This window comes from Octopus bimaculoides, chromosome 11, assembly GCF_001194135.2.
Source record: "Octopus bimaculoides isolate UCB-OBI-ISO-001 chromosome 11, ASM119413v2, whole genome shotgun sequence".
NCBI classification, from domain to species: Eukaryota; Metazoa; Mollusca; class Cephalopoda; order Octopoda; family Octopodidae; genus Octopus; species Octopus bimaculoides.
In genome coordinates, this window is record NC_068991.1 from 40,279,853 (window position 1) to 40,307,351 (window position 27,499).

Below are 27,499 nucleotides of genomic sequence, written 5' to 3' on the forward strand. Positions count from 1 at the left end.
AAGCCACTCATAAGGCATTGGTTGGCTCAGGGCTATAATACAAGACACTTGTCCACAGTACCATGTAGTTGAAGTGAACCTGAGACCACATGGTTGGAAAACTAGTTTCTTTAGCACACTGCCACACACACACACACACACACACACACACACACAATTAAATAAATGACAAGGGAAGAGGAAATTATGTAATGAACTTCAGTAGCTTACGGCTGTTTCTGCTAGAAGATGCAGTGCACTCAGAGCAGAGCACTTATTCATTTCCTTATACCTTCCTTGGAGCTCCAAGGAAGCTATAAGATGGTGCACATGTACTCATCTTTGAATGCACTGCATTTTATAGCTGAAACAGCTGTAAGCTAATGGAGTTTGTTACATAATTTCCTTGTAACTCATCATTTATCTAATTTCAAGTTAGGCTCTATACTCAACTAATACTTTATTCTGAAGCATATGTTTATTGAGTTTTAACACCAGATTATATCGCTATATTTAAGCAAAATAAATACATACATAAGTTCATAAATCATATAAGTGCACAAACGCGGTTTCGTGCCTTACAATGTATGTGTACATGCATACGTGTGTGTGTGTGTGTGTGTGTACACACAACCAAAGTGACAATCTAATATATTTTCAAGTACAGTTATTATAGTTTCTTTGATTGAGTGACAGTGCAAGGGTTCTTTTACAGGATAACAAAATGCCGCTAAGCTAGAATATTTCCTAAGATGTGGTGGACCACTTCTCAGGTGTTTGCCTTAGTTGCAAGGGATTGCTAGGAATCATTCACAACTCTAGTCAGTTAGTCTTCCTGGGGCATTTGCAGCTGCCTTTCATCTTGAATTATTGTGTATAAATGAGATGGACTTCTTGGAGACTTCTCTTATTTTACAAGAGTGTGTTGTGCCAAGTAGAGAAGTGACTATACAATGATCACTTTGAATAAATTGAAGGTGCATTATAACCTTGATGTCAATCAGGATCATATGCAAAGTAAAAATTGCAAAAACCAAATTTGAATAGCATCAACAATAAACCTGGCTCTTTACAGCTAGAATATGGATGTAAACCAAGCATAACTCAACTAACAATGACCATTACTATTTTGAAGTTATCAGTGATTTTCTACAATTTTACCTCAAACCAGGTAAAGTCAGTGAAATGTAAAGATATTTTAATTTTGCTCTAGTATAACCATATGGTTGGTAAAGGCACATAGATACTAGTTGTTAGGATGTTGCACTTAGGATCACTCACAAGATCACACTTTCAGTTGCCAGACCAGTGCTGCATTGTGCTCTTGAGCAAAACACTTCATTTCATGTTACTCCAGTCCACTCAGTTGTGAATAAGTAATTCTGCAGTCGACAAGCATTCCAGTCAGGGGTGTTGTTGACCTACCCACTCAGCCAGCTGGGTGGTATCTTTCAAAAGTTACAACAATGCAAAAAAGTGCATTGTGACCATGGTGTATAACATTATCCAACAATCTGATCAATAGTGATAATCGTGCAAAAGCCACTATTCAATTGTTTTTCTATCCACCGGTCTTGGAAGCCCTGTAATGGATCATGTGCACTACCTTCACTTTTGACTAAAACAAAAAAAAGCTATTTACCTGTAAATTTATTCCTAAAATCAATATTTATTTCTAACATTTAATTGTAAATTATCTGCTAGATAAGTGACAAATTCTAAACAATTATTATTTTAGTGAATCGCTATAGGGTGTGTGAGTGTGTGTGAATTTATTCAATTTACTTATTACTTTGATCAGTAATATGTATTTCAAAATTATTTTTCCTATTGGTTATAGAAATAGTAATAACAAAGACTGCATAATGAGTTAGCTCTGGGAACACAACATTAACACCATAACAACATCAAAGAGTTTATAAGTGTTTAATGGAATTCCATGTTAATCCCCAACATAGTTACACTGTTTATGTTGGTATTTTGATTTAAACAGGAGGCAGTAAATCCAAGTGGTTTATGGCACTTTCTGAGCCTTTTGTAATATAAGCATCTATTTTGTCTTTTACAATCTTTCTGAGGCTCAGTGTTCTGAGATCTGACTGCACCATTTATCTTTTATAGTTGTCTTCCACAAAGAACATGTGGTACTTTAATGCTCAACCATTCTGTCACCTGAGTTCTCCACTGGCTATTGTATATCTATTGGACTGTGAATTGTGCACACATCATTTGGTTCCACCCTTCATACATCTTCCTTACTTAGTTTCCATGTCTTATTACATGCAACATCATACTTATGTAAGAATAACAGTTCCCTGAACTTCTAGCTCTTCTTTACTGTAGTTACTGTTTTCACTGCAGCTATTTTTGGGTCTAATTAAATCACCTAATACTGTTAACTTTACTTAGGAAATTACCTGTACTATTCTTGGGCTTCATTTTGTCAGTTTTTGTTCTGTTAACTGCTTCTGCATATTATTAAGGCAGCAAGCTGGCAGAATCATTAGCATGCTAGGCAAAATGTTTAGCAGAATTTCATCCATCTTTATGTTTTGAGTTCAAATGCCACCAGGGTTGACTTTGCCTTTCATCCTCTCGGGGTTGATAAAATAAGTCTCAGTTGAACACTGGGGTCGATGTAATTGTCTTCCTCCCTCAAAACTGCTGGCCTTGTACCAAAATTTGAAACCATTATTATCATAATATCTGTAAATAATGTTTCTGTCAGCCTACCAAAGATCCTACTGCACCATTTGAGTATCTTTTCCTTGCACTGAACACATAACATCAACTTCCAACTTCCCTTCTATTCAGTGAAAAGAACTTTGAGTTTTACATTTTCATGCTTAGCCTTCAAGATCAAATTCTAAACTCTAAACAGTTTCTGTATTGATCCACGTTTCATTTTTCAGTTTTTAATTACTCACTCAGCATATTTAATCTCTTCACCATTATCACCACCAATCACTAGAATGCTTAAATTGTATTTATTTAGTTTGCTTTTTTTTTAAGTATGAAGTTGTCTTATTTTTAGTCTGCAGTGTTGTTACATGGAATGATTCCAATCAGGAATTTAATCTTAATTTGCAACTTGGTTTGAGCAGTTATCACCAAAACATTTTTTTTAATAATTGCTTTATCTCATTAACTTTTTATACATAGCAGCAGCAACATTTTCTATTCTATAACAATTATAGTTTTATAGTGAATTCTCAAGCGGTATATTATTTGGATAAATCTATAATAGTTGCATAATTTATCAAATTTATTATCTTCAGGTTACATGGTACTCTTTTTGAAATAGGTTTGTGTTAGCAGTAAATCTGTGTTTGTTGTCCATGGTACAGAGCCAAATGATAGCAAAAAAATTCATAAACTTTAATAATCTTGCACACTGATGAAGAATTTATGATTCTTTTTGTTTTTATTTAATCATAAGCCTGACAGTTAAATTAATAATGTATAAATTATAATTTATGAACAATTCTCACGGATTCTTTAAAATTTAATTTCTCAGTGTTTAATTTATCAAACTCAAGGCCTATTCCTAGAAAGCTATATTAAAATCATTTTCTGTACACTTTTGATCTGCAAAGAGTTTGATTTAGAATCAAATATTTAAAAACAAAAATAATATGGTTTAATAATTTATTTTATGATTAATTAGTTCACTTAAACTGATTGCAAGTGTTGTTTTACAATTGGAAGCAGTTAAAAATATTCAGCAATTTTTCATTTTCTTTAATTTTTGTTTTTACTAGTTTCAGCCATTGGACTCTGTCCATGTTAGGATGTTGCCACCTTCAAAGGCTTAGTCTGTTACAACAGTGCTAGACCTTATTACTTTTAGTTTGATAACTATTTTGTTACTCTATATTGGTTGAATCACTGGGTTAAGCTCTGTGCAATTACACTAGTAGTTACATAAACACAGATAGACATAGACTCATGTACGCATGCACACACACATCTATTCCCCCCTCTCTTTATATGTATATACACACACACACATATATTCACTCACACACACATGTATGACGTCCTTCTTCATAGTTTACGCCTACCAAATTACACTCATAAGGTATTGGTCAACCTAACGTTCTGGCAGAAGACACTCTAGTGCCATGGAATCAAATGTAGATCCATCTGGTTGTGAAGTGAATCTGACCAGTTTTCTTAATGTGCAGTCCAAAATCTGTTATACAATATCTTTTACTTGTATCTTTTTGTTTTATTTAATCATAAGCCTGACAGTTAAATTAAATTTTAAAGAATTTGTGAGTTGTTCATAAATTATAATTTATACATTATTAATTTCTCTGTGGCCATTTCGGGGCACCACCACCATCATCATCATCATCATCATCATCATTTAATGTCTGTTTTCCATGCTGGCATGGGTTGGATGGTTTGACTGAGAACTGGCTGGCTGCACCAGGCTCCAATCTAATTTGACAAGGTTTCTACAGCTGGATGCCCTTCCTAATGCCAACCACTTCGTGAGAGTAGCGGGTGCTTTTAACATGCCACTGGCACAGGATCCAGTCGGGCAGCACTGGCATTGATCATGCTCAAATGGTGCTTTTTATGTGCCACTGGCACGGGTACTAGTCAGGCAGCACTGGCATCAGCCACGCTCAAATGCTGCTTTTAATGTTCCACCTGTACATGTGCCAGTCAGGTGGCACTGGCATCGGCCATACTTGAATGGTGCTTTTTACCTGCCACCAGCATGGGTGCCAGTCAAGCGGCACTGGCGTCGGCCATGACTACAATCTTACTTGACTTGCCAGGTCTTCTGAAGCACGGCATATCTCCAAAGGTCTCAGTCATGCTTCACTACCTCATCCCATGTTTTCCTGGGTCTATCTCTTTCACAGGTTCCCTCAACTGCTAGGGTGTGACACTTCTTCACACAGCTGTCCTCATCCATACGCATCACATGACCATACCAGCACAGTCATCTCTCTTGCACACCACACCTGCTGCTTCTTATGTCCAACTTTTCTCTCAGGATGCTTACCCTCTGTTGTGTATGCACACTGACATTACACATCTAGTGGAGCATACTAGCTTCATTTCTCTCAAGCCTACACGTCCTCAGCAGTCACAGCCCATGTTTCACTGCTGTGTAGCATGGCTGTTCACACACAGACATCATACAGTCTACCTTTCACTCTGAGCAAGAGGCCCTTTGTTACCAGCAGAAGTAGGAGCTCTCTGAACTTTGCCCAGCCTATTCTTATTCTAGCAGCTACACTCTCAGAGCATCTGCCCCTACTACTGACTTGGTCACCTAGGTAACGGAAGCTATCAACTACTTCTAGTTTTTCCTCCCTGGCATGTGATGGAATCTGTTTTCTGTGTTTATGGTGCCTGTGCATCTTTCATACACAAAAACTATCTTCCCAGTTAATCTTCCTTTGATATTCCTGCACCTCTTAGCTTACACCAGGTACATCTAATGGAGTTTCTACCTACACCTTTTCTACAGATTGAGCAGGGCCATCTACTTGAAGGGATTTGTGATTTGTCTACTTTCCTATTTACTAAGACTTTGGTTTTTGCTAGATTGATCCTAAAGCCCTTTGATTCTAGACCTTGCTTCTACACCTGAAACTTCTTCACTAGTTCTGGGAGTTACTCAGCTATTAGAGCAAGGTCATCAGCATTGAGGAGCTCCCAGGGGCAGCGTGTCTTGAATTCCTCTGTTATTGCCTGGAGAATTATGATGAACAAGAGGAGGCTGACTACTGATCCTTGGTGAACCCCTACTTCTACCCGGAATTCTTTGCTATATTTGTTACCAACTCTCACCTTACTGACAGCATCCTTGTAAATGGCTTGTACAGCTCTCACCAACTACTAATGTATCCCTAGTTTTTGCATTGACCACCAGATAAGGGTTTTGTGAACTCTGTCAAAAGCTTTCTTCATGTCAACAAAAGCCAAGTACAGAGGTTTATCTTTGGCTAGGAATTTCTCCTGCAGCTGTCTTAGCAGAAATATAGCATCATCTGTGCTTCTCCTTGGCACAAGACCAAACTGCATCTCAACTAAACTCTCTCCCTAATTAGATGATCTATGACCCTCTCCATGACTTTCATCACTTGATCCAACAATTTGATACCTCTGTAATTATTTCTGTCTATGGTGTTACCGTTACTGCCTTGTAGAATTTTACTTGAATTAACCCTAGTACTGGTATTTATTCTATTGGTCTCATTTTCTAAACTGCTAAGTTATTGGAACGCAAACACACCGCAGGTTGTCAAGCAGTGATCATGCACACACACACACACACAACAAGTTTACATCTACCAAATCCATTCACAAGGTTTCGGTCAACCCGAGACTATAGTAAACATTTGCCCTAGGTGCCACACAGTGAAACTGAACCTGGAACCATGTCGTTGGGGGCAAACTTTTTACCACACATCCACACCTTATGTTTTGTTTTATGAAGTAATTACAATAAGGTTTTGTTGTATGCTGAGCTTTCCAAAGTTATCTATTCTCCTTCTTTGTATTTTTTCTACAAATATCCCTTAAGCTTCTGCTGCTAAGTCATATATTTTTATCTTTCTTTTATGTTATTTATTTTAAAGTACCTAACATTTTCCTTTTGTGCTACATATCTACAATTTATTGGACCATTTATTGCCAGTTGGCATTGAAAACAGCAACTATTATCAGATATCTAAAGGTAAACATAATTAAACAAGACAGGTAATGGATATATAATTACTACTTGAAAAATATGCCTGAATACCTAGAAGATGCCATAGCAACAAAATATCCTTCAGTCTTTTTTAGAGGTTCTTACCACTCTAAATCAGTGAAGTCTGTGATATTCTCTTCCCAAGCATTTGTAATGACTATTATTATTATTATTATTATTATTATTTAAGGCGGAGAGCTGGCAGAATCATTAGCATCCTGGCGAAATGCTTATCAGTATTTCGTCTGTCTCTGCATTCTGAGTTCAAATGCCGCCGGGGTCAACTTTACCTTTCATCCTTTTGGTGTCAATAAATTAAGTACCAGTTATGCACTGGGGTTGATGTAATCACCTAGGCCCCTCCCCAAAACTTTCAGGCCTTGTGCCTATAGTAGGAGGGTTTATTATTATTATTATTTCTTGGCTTTTATCTTTATAGAAAAAAAAATGATGTGATGTGATGTGATGTGTTCTTTATCTGTAATCATTCATTTCATCTTTGCGGTGGTGAATTTCTTCTACCTGCTGTAGAAAAGCACTTCCACCAAATGTTCTCAGAATAACAAGAAAGGCATATCCAGAAAGAAAGAGATATCTGATCTCAAGTTTAGATTCTAAAGGTGATGTGATTCAAGCTTGAAATAATAGTGATATGGTGCTTTAGCATAGAAAATGGTTACTAAAATTATGTCATATTTCTTGTATTATATGTGAAGTGAGATTATAGATGAACTTTTGAATGGGGCCTTATTGGTCATCACTTCCCTGCACAGCCATAGAGTTAAGACATCTGCTTCCCAACCATTTGATATCAGGTTCAGTCCCACTGCATGACACCTTGGACTAAAGTTTTCTACTTATTTGTCAATAGATTTGGTAAATGGAACCTGAATAAAGCCTGTTGTGTGTGTGTAGACACACACTACCACATACTACCAAGTGTGTTTATGTTTGTGCCTCTTTGTCTTGGCATCACTGTCATACAAGCAGTATCATTCACTCCTAATCATCTATGAAGACATCTCCAATTGTGAAGAGATATTACGCTATTAGAAAACAAGTTAGGGTTGGCAACAGGACGGGCACCTGGCTGTATAAAATATGCCTCAGTGAATTCTATCTAATCCATGTAAATATGGGAAAGGTAAAACAATGAAGATGAGGAATTCTAAGATAACATCAGATAAGAACAGAGACCAAAATTTGAACTGAGCTCTCAAAACTGTCATCTGTATTTTTAATCAATCTCTGATTTATGTCATTTTGAAAATTATTTCCAGCTGTTTCTAAGATTTTAGATGTAACTTCATTGATGAAAATGTCTTTAGAACTAAAATTGCTATTTATGATTTTTAAATAAAACAAATTGTTTTAGTTATGCTATTTAAATCAGCATACAATTGAAGTTAGTATCTTTCTTTTATAGCCATTTCAACAGCTATTAGTACTTTACATTACTATTTACATTGCTACTTTGACAACGTAATCAGTACTGGAGACGGAACTATTAGTAACTAAGTATCTGCAATGTAAAGTGATTAGAAATAGATTAAGGAATTGCTGCCTTTTAAAACTAACAATGGCTGCTTTTTTTTTTTTTTTTTTTTTTTACATAAAAAGGTAGGATGTATTCAATAGGTAAAAATATGATGCTGTATGGGTGTGAGTGTGAAATATTGACAGTAGCTAGATAAAACTGAGTGGAGCAGTGGAGCATGACTAAGTTGATGTGTAAAAGAATTTGGAGTAAATTAACATTTGTTGGTGATTTAATAGGTTGCTTGGAGATCTAATATGAATATGATGCTGGCTATAGGCTAATTGGAAGCTGGTAAGGGTTGAAATGAAATAGTTGCTCTTGAGTAATTTGCAAGAGGTAACTAATAGAAAGAAACAACAATGAAGATCCATGTAACCCATACAAGTTTTTAAAAATCAGCAATTAAAAGGCTGCTGCTGCTAATGGTGTTGATATCTAGATAACTTCTCTTTCTTTTTCTCTCTCTCTCTTCCTCCCCTGTTAATTTGGCAAATTGTACTAATAGACAGTGTCATATATTATTTATATGCCAAAGTAAAAATATTATTTGTAATGTTCCATTTTGGTAATCAAGGTAACTACCTGCATAAAAGATTGGTTCAGAGAACCTTTCTCAAATCAGATGGCTTCTGCCCTGAGTGCAGTTATTTTTATTTATAATTGAATACACCAAGTTATAGTGTATATCAAAATGAAACATTCTCTATAATATCAGAAAGTTTGTAAATTTCCTTATAGGTGTTGTTTTATGTACCATATTAAATTACTTTTCCAATAATACCTTGCCATGAGAAATTCAGTTATATTTCTGGTACAGCTGACTCCTGAAGATTTTTCATACTTTTTTTTTATATAAATCCACAATAAAGTATTGTTAAATACTAAAATTTCATTTATTTTATTACTTTTGAGCTGATTTCTTTTCAATATATGACACGATTTTGACTTCAATGGCTGGCTACCTTTATTTTGATACAAAAGGAAGAAAGTTCTTAACAAAAAATAAATTCACTGAAACTTACAAGTGAACCTAATTAAAAATATTTAGTAATCTTTGTATTAAATAAGTGGTTCTTAACCAGAGTCCTTATATGGCACCTAATGTCCATATAAGATTTTTGGGGTTCCACTCAACAAAATAGTAAACTGGGGATCCACAATATTATTTTAAGGTGCCCCTGAAGAAATTTTGCTTTAGATGTATGTATTGCAAGAAACAGGTTTCTTCATGAAAAGCAAAATAGGAATTTTAAAAGAAGTTTCTATAAAACTAGTTTTTAAGCATTGAATAGCATTGAATAGCAATCAAAGGGGTGCATAGATAAAAAATGGTTGGGAACCCCTAAAAATAAGTATATCATGCAAGATTATTTTGTTTGCTGTTATTTTTCAGCAGCCAAGAGAGTTTGCAATTTTTCATGGAGTTAAAATGTTATGTTGCAATGTTCATACTTTTCCTGAGAGCATGAGTAATATAATCTGAGTTTTATCTAGCTATCAGCTTAGACTAACATTTCTGGTGTTCTGTGGAAAGAACAAGTAATATTTCCTACAGTATTTACTTAATTCAGCATTTTGATCCCCAATGATTATTGTTATGATATAGTAGAACAACAGTATACCCAGAGGTAAATAAATGGGACCCTTGGCCATATCTCAGCATGACTGAACAAGCGTTACAAGCTAGAGATGAGACAGCTTGTATAAGTTGTTGAAGAAAGGCAACATGCTAAATTTCATATCAATGTTTTTAAAACAAAATTTTTATTGTAGAACTAAATACTCATTTGTATAATTCTCTTGAGCTGGAGATGAGATAGACTTGTAATTTTATGTAAATAAGTCTGTAATGTAATAGAAATAGTTGAAGCTTTATCAGATGCTGTATTTACTATTTACTACTGCTGCTATAAATACCCTTGTAAACTACCACTTTTCAGTTTAACGGCAGAGTGAAAATTAAAGCCTTATTTTAATTGACTTTTATTTTGGTTTATTCTTTCTTCAATTTAGCATTCAGGTTAATTTATCAAATCTAATGCTTATTTATCCACATTTTTAAAAATTAACCACATAGTACTTTGTAAGCTTCAAGGTTTTGAAGATGTGAGTGTTTATTTTTAGAATAACATTGTAGGATGGGTGTGAAAGACTGGATTTGGCCACTTTCAACATAAAACAGGTAGAATATTTGAGCTGGATATAGCTGGTTTAAATGTTAGAGGGTTAACTTACTAAAATTAGTATGAAATGTAGGCCACAATCTGAAAAACTTGTAGTTCAACAGCTCTTCAGCCTTCACATATGTTTTTAAGTATTTTCTATTCATCTTTCCAGAGTTACATTTTAAAGGAGTTAATGACATTATGAGATTTTTTTCAAATTCCATTTCCCCTCAAAATGAACCGGTAGGTATATATGCCTATTTAAGATAATGCACCATAACTGGTTTGATCAAAGAGAAGCATAAGAAAAATATATCTAAATCAAAAGTTGTTTTGAAATCTAATAAGACCCTGAATAATAGTAGATATAAACTTCCAGGTACATCTGTATTGCTTTCATAACACCTTTTAGGAAGTGGGCGATATGTGTGTTATATTGTTACCATCCGGAAAACCATAACATGAACTCTAGGATCTATTTAAAAATTTACTTTTGCTCCTACTACTACAACATAGGAATCTATTCAACTTAATGCCTTACACTTTATGTGACCCTTCAAACTCAACACTGTTTGAACATATCTTCACTTTTCCTCTGAAACTGTTGCAACAATGAGTATGTCAACCTGGCTTTCCTAAGGTAGAAAGAATCTATTAAGGGGGTACATCTCTAAGGAATGAACGCTTAGTCAAAGTTGAACTATTGCAATCAAATCCCCCAAATGCTGACATTTGTTTTCCCAGTGTTTAAGAACATACCATTGCAGTTAGGGAATGAACTCCATCAGGAAATATAACACTGAAGGTAGATATAAGTGTGATCCAACTAAAATACCAATATTCATAAAAATCACATTGACTTATCTACCCTGGCTCCTGGCAAAGCACCAACACAGCCACCCAAACAAACATTACTAATGAACTCCTTGTGAACTTTATACTCCATCACTCTATTCACTTTAAAATATCTATTGAAAGATATTGATCTGGCAGTAATAATGTACTATGTTGTTTTATATTTTTGTTGTGGGGAGGGGAATGTAATAATTTTATGTATATAATACTGTATTCAACAAACAATAGATGCTAAAATTACTACCTGCTGTTGCTGCTATAAATACTTTCCTATGCTTTTGCTACTATTTACCAGCAGATGTCATCCTGATCTAAATTGACTCCTGTTTTGGAATATACCTTATTTGGCCTAAAAATATAAACATTATGTCCTAGATTTTAGGAAATAAGCTCAAGGATCTCTGTATGTTGATGATTTTTCTGCATATAGGGGAAAGAGTAGCATTTCAACTTAGTGTAATCTATATCCATATTTGTTTCAGATTTTCCAAATAAGTACATACTGTACAGTATTGTCAACTGTATTAAAGTGACTTTAGTGACACAAATTAACTTGGTAATAGATTTCCATCATTACTTGGGTCTAATATTTGACTGAAAATTCATCTTCTAGCCATATAAACGAAAGTTCATACTAAAATGCTGAAAATTTTAAACATGCTAAGTTTTTAAGTCACACACATTAAGGAACTGACAGTGGATTATTACAGTGGCTCTATGATTGATAACGGTTGGATCTATGAAACAGGCTGAACGTTGGGCTTAAAACCAAAGTCAGAAGCAATTACTGGGTTAGTAGAGTGGTAGTTGATAAAAAAAAAGCTGTGGACTAAATATAAATTGTTATACAATGTGTTAAAATTTCCTCTTCACAAATATTAATTTGACTGGTTTCTACACTGAAAATAGTCCAATCAGATTTAAGGGTTTCTACCAAGGAGGATCTAGTAAAAGCAAATTTCTTTCTAAGAACAAAATTTGTAAAGCTTGGATTTGGACTTATTGTTTAACTCCTATTTTATAGATACAATGTTTCTTTCATAAATTTAGTAGGGATAAATTGTTTGTAAATTCCTTAATAAATGTAACTAACACTTTGTAACCATACTTCTGTTATTATAAACTGCCTTTATTTCAAATGATTTTTTAAATAATGAAGAATTTAGTAAAATAACCTCATTATTAAGCTGGGATCAGGAGCAACTTAGCACAAAATTTTGATGGAAGATTATGATTTAGACCATTTTAAAACAGTAAGTTTATAGAACTTGGGGTGGTCTCAGGCAGGTTAAAAAAACCCACTCAGTATTGTTATTTTCATTTAACCCAGACAGGTTAGTGGTGCTAAAACATTGTCTGATTATTCATATTGGTTATGTATGTTTTGTGGTTTTAATCAATATAAGAAATATATGATTAGTCTAATTACAAATAGGGTATTCAATGGCACCGTAAATTGATGAGTTAAAGGCCAAGGTTTTGTGTGCCAATTCCATAACCCTACTTACAACTATAGTTCATACCAAAAGTTTATTTATAAGACCATCTCCAGAAGGAAAATGTACTAAACTGGTTTTACAATATTTATAGATGGATATTTATATATGTTGTATGACGTAATATAGCAAGTGACTAACAGTTCACTATAGTACTATACTTGACTAGTACTTACTATAGTTGTATAAACTTATAGTTGACCATATTTGTTGTAAGTCAAAATTTAGTGACAACCAAGAAATAAACCAATGTGTAAAGAATTTCGTTGGCATTATAGCCATTCATTTGCATTCTGATTACCTAAATATTGTCTACAAGAAGATAGATGAAGACAAGAGAAAAAAAATATAGACAAATTAATCCCATCTTAGCTATAATGGAAAGACTGCAGAAGTAGATAGAAAAAGTAGTTCATCATCATGATGAACAGCCCAGAGCATATATGTATTCTCATGTGACCTGTTGTTTTCCATAAACCTAGTAGGAAAACAAAAAACTGTGTTTGAAAACACACTTTACATTTATTTACAGACTGTTTAACCAAAACTTTTATTAGTTATTTATTGGAACACAGTCATAATATTCACTTTAAGCAACAATGAAATATGTGATAAAATATATTTAAAATTTTTGGAGGTTGCTTTTTCTCTTTGTAATGTAGGTTATCGATTTAAAGAAATTCTTAATGGTTTCTATAAAAGATGCATTTTACCTCTAAACTGTGAGCCTTTGAAACATATTGCTTTTTATACTTTATAGTCTTGCCCCCTCTTTCTATCATAGTTTTTTTGTTTTTTGTTTTTTGCAGATAAGATTGCATTAAAATTGCTTTGGTGAGTTATCAGATTTATCAACTTATCTCTTATTTGAATCTTTTTACCTTTAATCTTGTAGGCAATGAACTTCACTTGAGGCTTTGCTTATGTGTCTGAAATTGGTATTGGGTACTTTTCAAAAGTAGAGATGAATTGCTACTACTTGTCTTTGAGATTAAGCAGATTGTGAATTCAAAAGAATTAACAAATCAAATCCAGTAGCTAGTATTGTTCCAGACAATAATACTTTAGGCACTTAATGGTCCTTCTGTCTAGAAATAAAGATGCTTGTGTAGAAGACATTTACTTCAACATTGTTCAGTATTCCACATTGGTTGTTATGGAGCTTAATTCATTATCATCTAACCCTTTAGCATTCAGATTATTCTATCAAATGCAACACTTTTTCATTCACATTCTTTTGAATTAATTATGCATTATCTTGAAGTTTCAAGATTATAATGATGTAATTGTTTATTTTTAGAATGACATTGTAGGATAGATATGAGAGGCCAAATCTGGACAGTTTGAACATAATACAAGTAGAATATTTGGGCTGGATACGGCTACGTGTGAATGTCTTCTTTCCATACTGGATGCACATACCATGTGCTCCTAGTCAGTTCTTAGGGTTATTGCCTTCCTTGACTGGTCAATAAATCATGTCTTAATCATGTTCTGCTTTTGACATTGTTTCAAAGACTCAACACCCTTCCTAACATAACCAACAGGCTGTTCTGGATGCATTTTATTGTGCCACCAGCGCAACAGAAGTTGTCATGTTCATGACAAGATTAACCCTTTCGTTACTGTATTCATTTTGAGATGTTCTGTGTTTCTTTCAATTACTTTAAATATAACAAAAAATTTAGTAAAATAGCTTAGTCATCATTCAGCTAGTGTTAGGAACATAAATTGTGACGAATGTTTGGTGGAAGATTTTAATTGAAAACTTATGAAAACAAGACATTTGTACTCAGAGCTGGTTTCATCCGGGTTGGTACTTAGTACTATCTCTGTTCAATTACCAACCACTTACAGAGAGGTATTGGCTGCATTTTTTATGGCACCAGCACTAGAGAGGTTCCTTTGCCTCCTGCAGAACTAAAGAGTTCTCTCTACTCTATTGTCTACCTTCCAAGGTAAACATGAATATGCAGCTATATGTTATTATCATGTTATTCTAAGTCAACAGAAGTTCAGATGTCCCCATTTCGAAGACACTGGTTCCTGTATTGTGAAAAATTGGACTGAGTTGGTCAAGTGACAACTATATTTTTTCTATAGCTATAAAACAACTAGAAAAACTTAGCTTTCTGCTGTGTAAAGTGGTGATTGTTTTATTTGTGTTCAATTCAAAAACTTTCAGCAGACTGTTCTAAACAGTATTACTTTTAATAATCTTGTGTAATTAAGATAACACAAATATAAATAATTTCCACTTAAATTAAAGGCTAAAATTACTGAGATGATTCACAGATTTATTAGTGCTAATGACTTACAGCTATAATTACATTTGATTAAAAATTATTTTTAACTCACTACATTAAATATGGTTGCCTGTACTTAACTAAATGTTCTTCATGTAGGTGATATGCTTGGGACATTTTCCAGTAATATTGTTTCAAATAATTGAATCAATAAATTATTATCATACCAAATCTATATGCGCTTTCAATCCTTCTGTAGTCTGGTATCTATATGTTGACTATTTTTTACCAAAGAGTTCTGATAAGGTGGAAACATCCAGAGTTACCATCAAATTAGACTGTCTCCCTGTCCACAGCATATCTCCATTGGTAAATTGAAGTTTCAGAGTTTCTTCCCTTCTATTTTTTTCAGAGCAGTTTTCATTAATGCTTATTACTTTTCATTACATGTATAATTTCAATTGATTAAAAATTGTAATTCACTGCATTAATCATTTTGTTATATTTCTGTTAAAAGACTCTGCTTTTGGTTCAATTAATTTTGAAAATTATGAAACATTTAATAAAATATCTTAGTCATTATTAAACTGGTATTTGGAACATGAAATGTTGAAGGAAAGTTTAATTTATATCACTTTAAATAAGAAGTTTGTATCATAGAACCAGGGGTTGGTCTCACACGGTTTAGTATCAAAAGCATTAAGTATGTTAATGCATATTTAACTACATATATCGGTTTCTTTAACAAAAAAATTGGGTTTATCTGCAAATGTGCATTTGTGTGTGTGTATGTGTGTGCGTGTGCGCTTGCAAGCGTATGTGTTTAAGAAGTTCTCTTTGTAGATGCATAGTTTCAAGTTTGGTCATGGTGTACCTTGAGAAAATTTCTCGAATTGACCAAAGCTTTCTGAAAAGAATTTGGTTAATGGAAATTGTGCTGAAACCCATTCTGTGTCAGTATGCATGTGTGTATATATTTCTTTATTTATACCTGTGTAAAACAATGCATCAAGTTACAGGCATTTTATATTAAAATATAATTTAACCATTCAGTAAACAAGGATCCCTAAAACAAGTACAGGGATTGATATAATTGAATTAAAAACCCTGAAGTGATGTTACCACATGGCTTCAGTCCAATGATTAAAACTAGTGTAGGAACCTGATGCTGAGACCCCCTTAGGTCATGACTGACCATGGGATTACACCTATGGGCAAGGTTGTTTATGGAAGACCAGCAGTCGCCCATGCATACCAGCCTCCCCTCTCCATGCCACCAGTGTTATCCAAGGGAAAGGCAAAGGTTGATACAGCTTGGCACCAGTGACATTGCATCTTATTTCTACAGCTGAGTGAGCTGGAGCAACGTGAAATAAAGTGTCTTGCTCAAGAACACAACACGCAGCTCGGTCTGGGATTCGAACTCACAACTTCACAATCGTAAGCTCGATGCTCTAACCACTGAGCCATGCACCTTCACTATGCCACACTACTGATGACATTAAAGGCCCACAAACCGAATTTGATGGGATTTCTTATATGTTCGCTGTTTATTCATCTACCTATGAGATTGAGTTTGTATTTGAAGCATGGCATTGTGTCAGGTGAATTGATGTTTTTTAATATTGGTTTCAAATTTTGGCACAAGGCCAGCTAACTCAGAGGGTGGGGTTAAGCCAATTACATGAACTCCAGTGCTCAGCTAGTACTTATTGTATTGACCCTGAAAGGATGAAAGGCAAAGTACCTCAGTTGAATTCAGACAGTAAAGACAGACAAAATGCAGCTAAACATTTTGCCCAGTGGGCTAATGATTCTGCCAGCTCACCACCTTATGTTTATTTAATATTAATATTTTGGTTTCTTTAGTTTTTTGTGTGTATGTGTCCTTGCATATATATATATTAGATTAGATTAGAATATTTTAGCCCACTGATAGACTATGGTATGTTCCACATATTTATTTATATATATGTGTGTTTGTGTGTACATACACATACAAAGGGTGTATGAAAAGTCTAAAGCCTCAAAAAAAAAAAAAAACATGGTACAAGACTTCTGATGAAGGTACAAGACTTCAAGGCTCAAAATTTTTCATACACCCCTCATATATGGAATATACCAGTTAGGGAGGATTTGAGAGGACCATAGTTCAAATAAGGACTCAGTACACAATTATAAACTGGGCTTATGAAACAAATGGGGGCCATTTTCCTGCTAATAATAATAAAATAGGTTATATAGAGAGATAGACACTGTAGTACCTGTCCAATCCAAGCATAATTGTAGACTGTAGACTTTGCTTATCTGAAAATTTATACTGAGGCAGTTTGCAATATTCATCAATAGAAACTCCAAGATGTGATGTAACTGCTTGAACATTCTGAGCTGAGCAATACAAATTCATGTTACTGTTGACTACAAGCCATATGGCATACACTCCATTGGTTATGAATATACACCTCAGCCACTCATCTAATAAATCAGTTGTCCAAATTTGGGCCAGAGGTATTTTCAACCATGTGACTGAATTCAAGATGCCCTAAAATATGGTAACGATAATGATGAATGTGTTTGTGCACACTCATGTAATTATATTTGGAAGTATTTATTTCCTCTTGAAACCAGCTTTAAGCTTTCAAATTTTGGTGGACTTTTTTATGTGTGAGTGTGTGTATGTTTGTGTTTTTCCAAGTTGTTTAGCCCCTGATGAACCTTGAATGAGAAGGCTCATGATCTCAGGAGGTTTTTAAGCTGTGGCCATTCTGTTTACAGATATAGTATATCTAGGAGCACATTATCCAGTTTGTCCTTTGTTTTTTTTTTGGTGGGTGGAATGGTAGGATGTAATTTGAGAGAGATTTGCTTACTATTTATGGTTACTGCTGCATAGAGGTTTGTCATTGGCTTGTTATTTTTAAGTTTTATTGTATTGCAGAACAAACATGTCTTCCTGTTGTACTAAAAATAATATGCATGTTTACATAGTGTGGTTATTTGTTGAACTGTTCACCTATACTTTAGAGATATTTCTGGCGGCAAATAGATTCTGATAAAAAAATGTAGTTTACATTTGACTTCACATTTTTTTATGTTTCATTGCTGTTGAATTTGGATTTAAAAAAAAAATTTTGTATACTTGCAGAGGTAGGATTGTCTGAGTAAATGATTCTACAATTGGATACCCTTCCTACTACTTATCATTCTTTCTAAAGTTGATGTGAAACTTGTTTTAATACTTAGTAAGTTGGTGCCAGTAATACATAATGTAGTAATCTTATATCTTATTTATGCAACATTTTAAAGCATTATGATTGAACTACTGATGTCATGTGCCTGTATGTGTATATTATTTATGTTCCTTAATTCATTTTTTTTTTTTAAATCATATTTAATCCTTACATTTTAGGGGTCTCTGAAAATATTCTCTTTTGCAAACATGTTTGTTAGTTATCAATATTTGTTGATTTCTTTTATAATTTAATAGCTAAATTTGAAAAATCTGTTGTGAGATTCATGTAAGGATTAATAAGATTTATATATATTTAGTTTTGAGCTTCTGAAAGGATCAAAGCAATGTTTTATGTTATTGCTTTTTCAAATAATGTTATTTATCTGTACATAATATATTAACATTTGATCTGTTGCCATAATATGACACATTTTAACTGTTAATATTTTGTATCTCTATCATCAATCATTATTCTTCTCCTTTAATTTCTACAGTGTATGCATCATATTAAGAAAGTCCCTAAACTATAAACCCTTTGCTTTAATCATGCTCACATCCTAATACTTATGTCTTTGTACCTTTACTGTTAAACCAAAAGCTGATAAAGCCTGGCATTCTACTCTTATCCCAAAGAAATGTTAAAGTGTTATATGAAATGATCATGAATTCTGCATATGCTTTTCACAAACCATGAATAGGTGAAGCATGTAGCCATTAACCTCAAAAGATCGAAATGCTGATATGGGATTTAGTTTATTGATCTTTAGCTACCACAAATTCTGTGATTTAGAGAAATAAAACTGGAGCTAAAACAATTTCAGATGATTATTAGAGGGAAGGATGAAGCAACAGTTAATTTTATGTATTCTTGTGATAAGGTTGTGAGAACTGATTGATTATGGATTCTTTTAAACTCTTGCTACATAGCTTTAGAGTTAAGGTGTAGATAGTTGAAACCAATTTGCCAGTATCTTATGAATCCCTTCTAATGGTTACACCTTTTGATGTTCTTTGATTTATCTTCAATAGAGTTAAAAGGAAAGCACTGCCTGAAACATGTGAAGAATGGCATGTCAAAGGTTAGAGTAGTTTATACTTGCACTTTAAAAGAATAAATAAATAAAATAAATAAAGAATAAGCAAAATTGCTTTAAATGTACTGTTTGAAGTAGACATTTTTCTTGCCTGAAGAAAATGCTTTTGAGAACATGCCAAAGATTATAAATGTTATACAAAACAAGGTTGAGAATAAAAGAAGACTAATAAAAGAATTTCTAAATTCTTTTTTTTTTTTTAAATAGAATAAACACTTCTTAGAATTTATTTTGAGGAATACATTTCACAAAGAATAGAGTGTGTATAAAAATAAGAAAGATTGGTAGAGGGAGCAGTTCCTGTTATACACAATGCTACAGTGATAATTAGGTTAATGTCACTTCACTTGTGTAACATAAATGACTACTATTGAACAGCAACTATAGTAGTGCCAATATAATGGTAACTAAGAAGCTACAGCTTAAGTTATTGCTCTCATATAATTGTGTCACCAATTAACTTGAATATGGTTTCATCTACTTAGTTTGAACAAAAAAAAAATGCATTCAAGATTTTGCTGGAACAAGTTTAATATTTCCCTAACACATGAAATTTAAGCACTGTAACGAAAACTTTAAAAGCTGTCTATGGTGAAACAATGAACTGCTTAGTTCAAAATAAGTACTTTATAATTCTTTAAAGACACAGGAACTTTAATCTTTTATCATTCTAAACAAAAATTCTAAGATCATACTGCCAGAAAGTTTAAGGACAAGTAAGGTTGAGTAAAAATTATGGAGAATTTAGAAAAAAAATCTACTGTTAGACTGAATTTGAAATTTTCAGGTATAAAGTAGTTTATAGTGAGATGTCTAGAACATGAAGCAAGTCTGGAGAAAGTGTATTTTTAATATAATTTATTGACTTGTAAATATATTTGGAGTTGCTAGCAGTAATTATAAGGTTGTAGGTTTAGATTTGCTGTTTCTTTTTCATGGAAAATCAAGATACTTTCACATGAGACTTGTGAAAGTCTTTACTGCAAATATAATCAAATTCTTAGTCTATTACCTTCATCAAGTAGTTGAATGAATATTAATTTAAATGGAAATTAGTTTTATTTCTGTAACTTTATTTCTGCATCTTTACAATTTTGCTTTAATCAAAGCATTTTTCATATTACTTTTCACTTTAAATTTAACATGCATTTAAAAAATTTATGAAGAGGTCCAGCTCTCTGAAGGATAATGACATAAGTAGAGATATAAATGCACAATATAAACACTACAGTATTATATCTTATTAAAAAATTCAGAACAACTAGAAATTCCTACACTGGCTTTTCTATAAAATTTGTTGTTGAATCTGTAAGGTCTCTATAATGAAAATTTTAATTCTTCTTTTCCTTGTAAACAATAAATTTATAATTGTCAGCAATTAACATTTTTTGTCACCAAAAATGATGAGACCTTTTTAACATGACTGGTTTCCTCTATATATTCTTGAAAATAAACTCTAAAGCATAGCACCCTAGCTGACAATACCAGACAAATAAGTTCATATCTGCCTCCAGATCTGTGATGTATCCATGGCCCAAACACTAAAATTTGAAAGGCCAAGTCCACTTAGTGTTTTAAAATGTGCCACAAACACTGTAGCTCATAGATATAATTCGTGGCAAATTTGTTGTTGGTTTGCAGTACTAAATTCCATTTACTCCAGCAGTTAAGGTTACCTACCTGTAATAAGCCTCCATTCTATCAAATGGAAGATCTTGCTTTCATCTGCTTCCTTTTATAGAAACTGAAATTGAGCATTGGTCTAGTAAAACCAAATGAAAAAAATAGTTTCATTCATTGTTCATATAAAATGCATTTATAAGAGATCTCTTATGCCAGAAAATAAGTACCGTTTCAAAAAATGGTTGGTGCTAACAATGCACATATGTGCTGGCAAACAACAGTTCTTAGAACTGGAAGACTTATTTAATATCAAAGTTGTAAATAATGCATATTTTATGAATAGTGCTTTTAAGATATACAAACACACACACATACACACACACACACACACACACACATATATATATATATTAGGCCAAGAAAATGGGATGTTTCATGAATTGTCTGCCTTTGCTACACAAGGGCAAGCTATGGTTCTTTGATCTCTATAGTGTGTGTGTGTGTGTGTGTATATATATATATATATATATATATATATATATATATATCAGTTTGTTTGTGTAGTACACACAAACACATTGCTTGAGCAGCCATTAATGATTTAACTTTGTTTAGAATAACAATTTTCTATCTGATGGTACATTAATATTAATCTACCATTGTACCTTAAATGAGTATTTCTCAGTTTAGCTAAAATACATCTTATTTTATGAAGCAAACAGACCAGTTCTACTTTGTGTCAGCAGCAAATGTTCTTCATGCTAGAATGTAGGATTGTAGTTCAGTTGTTTGTTTCAAGATATACCATGAGATTAGCCATTTCTCTGAGCAGAACTGGTTGGGTGGGACTATATAAATTATGCAAGTTTACTCAGCATTTTATAAATACAGAAAACAGTTTGGTAGTGACTTATTTGTTTTGTGCTTTTTTTTTTTTTTAAACTGTGATATTAAAGTCACTTAATATTTTTACAGCTGAATGCTCTTCCTAATTAGTTGTTCACTTAACAATGGAGTGAGCTCAGCTAAGTAGACTAAAACAAGCCATGCTGGTGGCAATTCTGTTCTTTTTTTTTTTTTCTTTGTTGTCATATGTGAAACCATAGTGATTATCTCATTTACTTCAGCAAGTACATTGGAGTCCATGCTTTGCTGATGAGAGCTTAATAAAATCAAACATGTTTGGAGATGTTCCTTGATTATACAGTAATAGTTAAAATCATTGATTGTGAGGCTTAGCATTTGAGCAATTTTTAAGGTTTTAATTTTGTGTTGTTGATATAAATAGGTGCAAGACTGTTCCTTTCAGCCAACTTCAAAATTTGGGATCTGAGGCACCTTGCATTGCAATGGTGATAGGACATCTGTTAGTAACATCCTTCAAGTGATGTGTGTAGTGTTTCTCAATTATGCAAATGCAACACAGTTGGATGTGAACTACTATGAGACCATAAGCTTTGTTTGTGTTGATGCTTGGTGTTGCTTAGCCCCAGGTCAGCAGATCTATGATCTTTTTCATCTTAGCTCTGTTATGTCATATTGTCTTTTATTTCGACATAGTGCATTGAAGACTACACTGTCTTTGAACAACAGCCGGTTGCCAGCTGACAGAAAATCTGTAAAGAAAAGGAGTTTCAGAGAATAATGTTACGAAGAAAGATTGGCAATGTAAGATAAAGAGTGAAAGAGGAAATGATATCTAAGAGAATTTGAACTGAGACCTAAAGTAGTGGGTTGGTATTAAGGTGAATACTAAGTAAAGCACATTCGTGAAGATATTAGTAGTAGTAGTAGTAGTAGTAGTAGTAGTAGTAGTAGTAGTAGTAGTAGTAGGTAGGCCATCAACATCACATTTAGAAAGTTTAGGTCTTCAAGTGCATTACAGAAAAACAAAACCAGATTCTTACTGCCAAATTTTGCCATTCTCTGATGGATAGCTTGGCATGACCCCATTCATATGACAATAGTTATATGGAGTTTTGAGAGAAAGTGGTATTATTGGAGAGATAATGAATATTGAATAGAGTTAAGATGAGATAAATAGATGTTTGGTGGCATCAAGGAATACCTTTTTATTCAAAATAAAGTTTGTAAGCCATCGCAGTAGCTGTGCAAAATATGCTTAGGTAATAAAAGGATACCTTTTTTTTCTTTTTACTTTTTTTATTAATTTGGTATTCTGATTATCAATATAAAAATTTTATAGAAAACATGATTATAAAAAGATTAGTAATGTGTGAAATGAAGGTAAGGTAACTGATAGAAAAATTAGAATGGGTAAAAAATAGCTCTGGCAAACCTAAATTATTACATAAAACAAGAATATTGATTGTAGCTGTAGCAGTAAGACACCCATTATAGAGACTTGTGTGTGATCAATAATCAGTCTGTATTATGTTTAGACCAGTTATTGTAGCCAGATTTCAGAGCTGTATACCAGACAAGAGGTCAGTATTTGTTCCAAAATATATCTGGTGAGGCTTCAGTTTTTCATCAATAGATTTTTGTAATATTATTAATATTTTCTACCATCAATTTGTTCTGCTCTTCAGCCTACATCAGTTATAGAAATATTGGAACATATAGCTCTATCTTGTCTAAACAGTCTTTTCTGATACTATTCTCAAAAACCACATTTCTAATTTTCCTTTGAAATACATCAATTTATTACACTACCAGGTATCCTTAAAAGCTGCAGGGGCTTCTGATATATAAATTTTTCTTTATATTTTCTCTTCCCCCAAAATCTAACCTTCTTGTTTCTACATATTCTACTTAATTCCTTCTCATGTCTTCAATACTTCAGTTAAAACCTGTTTTTTGCTTGTGAATACATACCTGTGGTTCATAATTTTTCTTTGTGATAACCCATTCCAGCTTTCCAAAAGGTTGAAAATAAAAGGATTTCATCTAATGAACCCATATTGCATAAATTTATAAAAGTGCTGGAAATCTGTATATTTATTTATGCCTATTAGCAATTGATAACCAAACTTTAAACTGAGGCTTGTTTATCATTGTTTATGGAATAATGATGGTTTCACAATATGAAAATTTTTAGGATCTTCAAACTGGATCTTGACTTGCACTGTGAGAATTATTGCTGTAGATCAACTTCCCATTATTATTATTATTATTATTATTATTATTATTATTAAGGCAGCGAACTGGCTGAATCATTAGCATTGCCAGGCAAAATGCTTAGTGACATTTCATCTGTTTTTACATTCTGAATTCAAATTCCACTGAGGCTGACTTTGCCTTTCATCCTTTCAGGGTCAATAAATTAAGTGCCAGTGAAACACTGGGATCAATTTAACCGACTAGTCCACTCCCCCAAAATTTCAGGCCTTGTACCTTTAGTAGAAATGATTATTATGATGATGAAGGCAGAACCATTAGCATACATTAGCAGAACCATTACCAGTGAGCTGGCAGAACTATTAGCATACTGAGCAAAATGCTTAGTGGCATTTCAGGTCTTTACATTCTGAGTTCAGATTCTACCATGATTGATTTTGCTTTTCATCCTTTCAGGATCAATAAAATAAGTCCCAGTTGATCACTGCGGTCAGTATAATCAACTAGTTCCTTCCGCCAAAAGTTCAGACCTTGTGTCTGTAGCAGAAAGGGTTATTATTATTTTACTTGCTGGATCTGGAGGAAAAGACAATACACTTAGCCTTCACATGTGTTCTGAAACTGGTGAGATTGATACTATTAATGCTCTGCTTAAATTGTTGCAAGTCAGCAACTGAAGGCAAGACATGAACATGGAAGGAATTTCAGACATATCTGACATTCAGGGGAAGAAGGATTGGGAACAGGAGTTAGTGCAGAGCTTTTGATTAGATAGGGATGTTTTTCCAATTCATTTCTCATATATTTGCTCTCAATAAATAATAATCTCAGTTTCATTATATGTTTCTCTTTATATAACTAAAATTAAAATAAGTCTTGTAGCATGTAACTTTATCAATTTTAAAATCAACCAATTAGAAAGCTTCAATACAATTGCTCAAACAGTTTGAAATAGCAACCAAATCTTCAAATCGCATCCTATGATTTTAAAAAGTGGCACTTGTCATCTACATAGAAGTAAACAACACCTGCATTTTAAAGCAGTTTTTTTAATGTCATTTTTCAAATAATCATACATTTATGGACAATATTCTTTGAATACTAGCCTTTAGTACATTGTATTCTCTCTCTCTTCTACTGCTGCTGCTGTTGCAACAGTTTCTGCTTTTCTGAAATGGCTAGTTGATAACACCATCTAAAATATTTACCAGAATAATAGAATAGTTTAAGGTAGTAGTGAGGTGTTTTGCTCTTTTCTTAGAAAATGCTTTAACCCGTTAGCAAATAGAATGCATTGTTTGGACTTAATCAGGCATTATCTCAACTTCAAGATTTCAGTGATGTGTTTGTTTATTTTTTAAATGACATTGTACAGTTGAGAGACTAGACCTGACCATACAGTTCTATATTTAAGAGATGAGGAATTATGTACATTATTCACATTAGACAGATATTTGTCCTCATCTTGTTTGTTGTTAACACATTTCAGCTGATATACCCTCCAGCCTTCATCATATGTCTTGGGGAAATTTTGAACCTGGGTTCTCATTCCTAATGTATTTTTCGATGTTGTTGTTGTTATTACTATTATTCAGGTCACTGCCTGGAATCGAACTCAGAATCTTGGGGTTGATCACAATAATACGTTAATCTCCTAAAAATAATGTTACATTTCCATCTAAACTTCTTTGATAATTCTAGATTATATTTTGTTTCTTTGGATTGAAATTTAGCTGTGAAACAAATTAAACACTTTTATTGGAGCAACCAGTACTCAAACCTACACCAGAGATAAAACAAAAATAAAATCTTACCAACATACCCAAAATTCTTTCAAAATACCCAAAAGCCTCTTTGCTGCACATATTCAGCAGGGTTATATTTCAGTTATGACTTTTCTTCAATGAATCCTCCACCCCACTTCAATTATGCATCTCTTTTTCAATTAAGGCATTAACTGCTCCTCTCCTTTTAAAGTACCGAATATTTTGATGTCTATTCTATGATGGGTCCTCACCTCTTCCCATACACACATACCTACACATATAAACCACACACACATATGCATATCCTATCAAAGGGAAATTATTTCTACTGAAGAAACAGTTATGCTGGACTGTGCCAACAAACCATGCTTTCTGCTCTTTGATCTGAACTTCTTACATTCCTGTTAATAATATTTTAGGGGTTTTTCTTTTATTTAATCTTCTCATCATTTTCTTTCAATTTCTTCAAATGAAAACTCATCAGTTGAACTAATACAACACAAAATTTGCATTAATTTTATTGACTAAAATAAAATCTTTTATATAATTTTGGTGATCCCTTTTTAATATGAAATTTGGCAGACCAACAAAGCAGTCACATTTCCCTCAAACCATATAACCATCATCTGGATAATGTTGTCTTTGGTAACCATAAAAAGATAGGGTCTCAGCTGGAAAACCTTAGATCATAGTCTAAACAACAAATGGGTGTGATTATTTTTCTAATTGATTAAGGATGAAAAAAATTGATCAACTTTAGCAGGATTTGATCTCAGAACATAATTGTCAACCAGCTTGTGTAATGAACTGTTTTCTATCTTAACTGCAAACCCTTACTATTTTCTATCATTGACTGTCTCTCACACACAGCAAAGGAGAAATCACACATAATCATGGTTATTGTAGGGAGTTTTCTCACATAAACATGATAATATATAATTAAACGAAACAATCACTTTCTCTAGTAATGAATAATCTGTGTATTTCTTACCAGTTAGAAATAAGTTCATTCTAAAGAATTACTATACATAGCCCTTGGCAAAGTTTGCAAGAGCTAATCAAGAAAACGACTGTAACAGCAAGGTGCTGATCTATGTGCTTTAATATACAAATTTACAATCCTCCTTGCACAGGAATCAAATATCAACATTCATTAAGGAGCAATAAAATAAGTTTCAATGATAATAAATTAATATTTTACCAAAAGTACTTCAAACATGTAGGATTCAAACAACATTAATTATGTTGCTTATCTTTAGTCCAGTGTGTTGTGTATGTGCATGCTGTGTGGTAGGAGTTTCAGTTTTCTCCCTACTAATTTTTAAATAATGAATCTATAACTCTATACATGATTATATATTTCCACACTGCATGGATCTGTGGTTAAGAAATGTACTTCCCAACATGGTTTTGTGTTCAGTTCCACTGTACGCAAGTATCTTCTACTTTAACATCAGGTTCATTAAAGCTTTGTGAATGGATTTGGTTGTCAGAAGTCAAAAGAGACTTTTGTGTGTGTGTTTTGGGGCTTCCTAGTTTTGACATCTTATGTAATAGTTGTAAACGAATGTTTTTAGGGTAATACAAGTATAAAACATGCTCATATGCATACTGACATCAACCTAATTATGTCCCTTTCTAAAATAAGCCCTCTCTCTCTCTCTCTCTCTCTCTCTCTCTCTCTCTCTCTCTCTCTCTCTC

The 27,499-nt window shown here is 33.2% G+C and overlaps 1 protein-coding gene across 16 annotated transcripts in view; it reads left to right on the forward strand.

Annotated features, from left to right (window-relative positions):
* The window catches only part of LOC106883701 (plasma membrane calcium-transporting ATPase 2), a 319,550-nt gene that overhangs the window by 52,317 nt on the left and 239,734 nt on the right, over positions 1-27,499 (forward strand). For 11 of the 16 annotated variants that reach the window (XM_052971734.1, XM_052971718.1, XM_052971728.1 and 8 more), the window contains one exon: positions 13,566-13,590. The exons of the other annotated variants lie outside the window; for them this stretch is intronic. The gene's annotated coding sequence lies outside the window, so the exon portion shown is untranslated. The remainder of the gene's footprint in view (positions 1-13,565; positions 13,591-27,499) is intronic. 16 annotated transcript variants of the gene reach the window in all.